The following is a 6,000-nucleotide window of genomic DNA, read 5'->3' on the forward strand; positions in this document are numbered from 1 at the left end:
TGCCACCCGCCTGATACCACACACCTGCTGTCTGTGATGCTATCTTCTCCTACTTCCACCCACCATCTTGTGCTGTTAATGCCACTGTTGTTGTCCCCAACTCCCCACCTGTTGCCACCCTCCCCATTATGTGACTGGGCCACTGTGTTAACTCTTTATGCTGTTGCCACGCTCACCACTCTGTGACTGGGCCACTGCATTATGTTGACTCCTCATGCTGTTGCCACCCTCACCACTCTGTGACAGGGCTACTAGTGTCCCTGTTTGGCCTTGTTGACATCACAATTTATTTTACCCTTCTTATGATCTTTCAGAAAAACAAAAAAATGAACATCACAACTCCTCCTGTCTTTGGAGCAAACATAAGGCTTCTATCACATGGTCAGTAGTGATGAGTGGCAAAGGCAATATTCAAATTTGCAATATTTTGCAAATATTTGGGAGAATATTCGTCATAAATTAGCGAATTTTAAAATTTTTCATTACTTTCTTAAACTGCGAAAATCGGCAATGTAATATGCGCTCATTACGCATGCAATACAGGAGTGGGTCACTTTTGCTACATTTTTCAAGCTGCTACAAGTTTCCTGAGACTGGAGAAAATGGTTGGCACTGCAGAACATTACAATAGTTTTATATGCAGCTAGAGTGCTCCAATATATTCGCGATTGCGCAAATCGGCAAATAATGATGCACATATTTTGGCGCAATACGTGCAACTTCACATTTTAGTAGCTGTGACTACATATTACTGATTGGTGCACTAAGTATTGTTGTGAACTTGTGACATCACAGCACTATGTCTGTAGCATGTATGTATGGACAGCAGAACCTATCACACTACCTAACACCCTGCTAGTCAATTGCGCAAAGATATAAGCAAACACTAAAAGAATAAATGCTTGGGGGTCATACTTACTGCAAATGCAGCTAGAAGCTTTTTGCGAATATAATTGATCAAAAATATTTCGGGCCCATCTACCGGTCGTCAAGGTCGCTTCTAATCAGATGGGTCCTACTCTGACATGCCTCTCCTGGGCTTACAGCCTACAATCTGGGCAAAGTAGTACCAAGCTGCATCCTACACATGCCTCTCCCAGGTTATGAGCCTGCAGTATGGGCTGGGTAGAATACAGCTGTACAAGCTATCTAATTAAAAGCACATGGTAAATGGGCTGGTGGTGCACGGTTCAATCTCACCACCAGGGGGAGCCACTCCCCTAGTGGCAGTGACAATGGGGAAAAAATAAACGAACCAGCACCTCCACAATAAGTGAATATGAGAACGCAGGTGCACGCTACCTTGGCTAAAACACACTTGGATACGTAGAACTACAGGTAACAGCACTCTGCTAGTCAATTGCGCAAAGATATAAGCAAACACTAAAAGAATAAATGCTTGGGGGTCATACTTACTGCAAATGCAGCTAGAAGCTTTTTGCGAATATAATTGATCAAAAATATTTCGGGCCCATCTACCGGTCGTCAAGGTCGCTTCTAATCAGATGGGTCCTACTCTGACATGCCTCTCCTGGGCTTACAGCCTACAATCTGGGCAAAGTAGTACCAAGCTGCATCCTACACATGCCTCTCCCAGGTTATGAGCCTGCAGTATGGGCTGGGTAGAATACAGCTGTACAAGCTATCTAATTAAAAGCACATGGTAAATGGGCTGGTGGTGCACGGTTCAATCTCACCACCAGGGGGAGCCACTCCCCTAGTGGCAGTGACAATGGGGAAAAAATAAACGAACCAGCACCTCCACAATAAGTGAATATGAGAACGCAGGTGCACGCTACCTTGGCTAAAACACACTTGGATACGTAGAACTACAGGTAACAGCACTCTGCTAGTCAAATGCGCAAAGATATAAGCAAACACTAAAAGAATAAATGCTTGGGGGTCATACTTACTGCAAATGCAGCTAGAAGCTTTTTGCGAATATAATTGACCGTGCACCACCAGCCCATTTACCATGTGCTTTTAATTAGATAGCTTGTACAGCTGTATTCTACCCAGCCCATACTGCAGGCTCATAACCTGGGAGAGGCATGTGTAGGATGCAGCTTGGTACTACTTTGCCCAGATTGTAGGCTGTAAGCCCAGGAGAGGCATGTCAGAGTAGGACCCATCTGATTAGAAGCGACCTTGACGACCGGTAGATGGGCCCGAAATATTTTTGATCAATTATATTCGCAAAAAGCTTCTAGCTGCATTTGCAGTAAGTATGACCCCCAAGCATTTATTCTTTTAGTGTTTGCTTATATCTTTGCGCAATTGACTAGCAGAGTGCTGTTACCTGTAGTTCTACGTATCCAAGTGTGTTTTAGCCAAGGTAGCGTGCACCTGCGTTCTCATATTCACTTATTGTGGAGGTGCTGGTTCGTTTATTTTTTCCCCATTGTCACTGCCACTAGGGGAGTGGCTCCCCCTGGTGGTGAGATTGAACCGTGCACCACCAGCCCATTTACCATGTGCTTTTAATTAGATAGCTTGTACAGCTGTATTCTACCCAGCCCATACTGCAGGCTCATAACCTGGGAGAGGCATGTGTAGGATGCAGCTTGGTACTACTTTGCCCAGATTGTAGGCTGTAAGCCCAGGAGAGGCATGTCAGAGTAGGACCCATCTGATTAGAAGCGACCTTGACGACCGGTAGATGGGCCCGAAATATTTTTGATCAATTATATTCGCAAAAAGCTTCTAGCTGCATTTGCAGTAAGTATGACCCCCAAGCATTTATTCTTTTAGTGTTTGCTTATATCTTTGCGCAATTGACTAGCAGAGTGCTGTTACCTGTAGTTCTACGTATCCAAGTGTGTTTTAGCCAAGGTAGCGTGCACCTGCGTTCTCATATTCACTTATTGTGGAGGTGCTGGTTCGTTTATTTTTTCCCCACTACCTAACACCCTGCACTGGAACCTATCAGCTACACTATATCACTATCTAACCTACACTGACTATCTCCCACTAACTATCTGTAATATATATATATATATACTGTATATATAGTTTCCAAAGATGAGGCAGCACTCCAATAGACGTAAAAAGTGGATCCTTTATTCCCCTCTGTGCAACGTTTCAACCGTCTCAATGCGGTCTTTCTCAAGCATAACAAAATGGTGTCATCAGGGGGTATATATACCCACAATACATTGCAAATAATAAATGTGACAATTATACAATCTTAAGACAATATAGCATAAACAGTACATTACATAGTGTAAAAAACCCCACATGTTGTATAGCCAAGTGATCTATATTGCATAATATTTATCATAGTACAATATAGTGTACAAACACATTTGATCATTCTGATAACAATCAGATAAGTTAATTGACCAATATCCAATTCATCAAAAAAGTGTAACATCACCTGTGCATATAAATAAGTGCATATAGTTTAAAAACAAACTCACACCGGATCGTATGGGTCGGCGCGCCAAACTTCCGCGTCCTCACCGTCAAAGTGCGCATGTCCAAAGTCACTGCCGCGTCACCAGAAAGACGCCCCAAGCCGAGGAGCCAGGCGTCATCACCATGGAAACGTGTAAACACATGACCAGAGCGATAGACTCGTGACTCCTCAGGAGGGCGCGCCGGGTAGATCCACGCCCACAAGGCCGGACCCGCGTCGCCAGGCAACAGTGAAACACTGCTCCCCCGGCACCAGCAGTCACGCAATGTGCATCGCGGTCCACCCACAGGTCACATGACAGGTACAGGCACCCGGGCACAAAAACGGCAGAAGAGGGGGAAATAACAGACGAGAGGAGAGAAAAGGGACACTGGCATCGCAAAAATGAGCTATGTGGGTAGAAGGACCAAAAAAGGTCACTGTAATTTGTATATATATATATATATAAACCAGAGTGAACGTGGCTTGCATAAAGTATATCAGCACTGGAAAGAATAACCTGTGCCATACTTCCATAATAGGCCAACAGGCCGGGGACCAAAAGGTCCCGCCGTTGTCACGGCAGAAACCCCGGTCCATGGAGGGCAAGGGATCAGAGACACGTCCATGCCACAGGTCCCAAACCCAAACACCGACCCTTCAGTCCAAGATAAGATAAACAGACCACCACTCCAGGTAGACAACATGATTATAGTAAACCCACACATTACATAGCAAAGCCAATATAGATGCGTCCAGGGATCTCTCCCATCATCATAATCCCAACATGGAGAAGCAGAAGAAGGCGCATACCGTCCGCAAAAAACCACCAGCGGAGCACCAATGATCTAAAGAAAGAAAAAGAGTAAAATATAAGCAATAAGACAGAGAACTATACATCTGTATGTAACAAATTGGTTATATATTAAATGACACCAATATAGAATTCACATACACCAGGACATGACATAAAGAGGGACAACAGGGAATAGCAAAAGGCCCCATCCTATACTACACTCCACTTAAAATCAACATTGAGACCATGAGGTCTCAGTGTGTTGAGGCGATGGATCCATCTAAGCTCACGTTGTTTGAGAGCCAATGTCCTGTCTCCTCCCCTTCTAGACAGAGTAATGTGGTCCACTAACATAAATTTCAAATCCTTCTCCCTGTGATTGGCCTCGACAAAGTGTTTAGGCACGGGCAGATCTTTTCTTTTTTGTCTGATGGAAAAACGATGATTGTTCAAACGTGCCTTCATGTCACAAGTGGTCTCCCCAACATAGAGGAGGCCACAAGGACAGGAGAGCACGTAGATCACATATGAACTATTGCATGTCAAGAAATGTCCAATCCCATACTGGGTCCCCGTAATAGGATGAGTAAACTTCTCCCCCTTGGTCATATAAGCGCAATTGACGCAGCCAAGGCAGGGATAGGAACCCACCCTACGAGGGCCAATATGAGACTGTACTAAAGTCTTGGCAGGAATGTCCGCTCGGACCAGCTTGTCCCGGAAGTTGGCAGGACGTCTGTAGGAAAGCAGAGGTGGCACTGTCAAAGGCATAACATTAGAAAAATTGCTCTTAAGTATTGCCCAGTGCTTACGGACAATCTGAGCAATCTGAACACTTTGTTCCGAATAGGTTGATATAAAAGGTATCCTCTCAACTTTATTTTGTGTAGCACCTAGAGATATCTGTGGATCTTTCACTTTATTAAGGTGTTTGTTGATCACCCGAGTAGGGTAACCACGTTCCCTAAACTTGTGCATCATCTGAGAGAAACGAGTCGGGAGTAAATCTGGATCCTGCACCACCCTCTTAACCCTGAGTAGTTGACTGTAGGGTACAGAATTAATGATAGATCTTGGGTGACAGCTGCCATAATGCAGCAATGTATTACAATCGGTGGGCTTCGTGAAGATGTCAGTGGATAAATGGTCACCCACTATGGTAACTGTCATGTCTAGAAATTGGACATGTGAACTCGAGTGTACAAGGGTAAACCTGATATTTGGGTCCATACGGTTCAAAAAATCATGAAAGCTCCCGAGAGAGAGAGAGTCACCAGACCAGATGAGGAAGACGTCATCTATGTATCGCCACCACCCCAGCACATGGCTGAAGTGGTGGGACACATAGATAAAGTCCTCCTCGAGGGCCGCCATGAAGACATTGGCATAAGTCGGTGCCACATTAGACCCCATGGCGGTCCCTCGTAACTGGAGATAGAAGCTATCCATGAAAAGGAAATAGTTGTTCCTCAAAATCAAATCCAATAGCTGGACAAAAAAATCCTGACAAGATAGTGAATAGTTGCTGCCAGATAGCTGTCTCCGAACCGCAGCCAACCCCCTGTCATGGTCAATGGAGGTATATAGGCTAGTGACATCAAAAGATGCCTGGAGACAACCATCTGGCAGCACAATGTCAGAGATCCTGTCCAAAAAGTCGCCAGTGTCCCTAATGTAGGACCTGGCGCTTATCGCATAGTGTCGAAGTACTCGATCTAAGAAAATTGAGATGTTAGAGAAAATGGATCCGGTGCCCGCAACAATGGGGCGACCTGGTGGGTCCAACAATGACTTGTGAATTTTGGGA

This window comes from Bufo bufo, chromosome 7, assembly GCF_905171765.1.
Source record: "Bufo bufo chromosome 7, aBufBuf1.1, whole genome shotgun sequence".
Taxonomy (NCBI): Eukaryota; Metazoa; Chordata; class Amphibia; order Anura; family Bufonidae; genus Bufo; species Bufo bufo.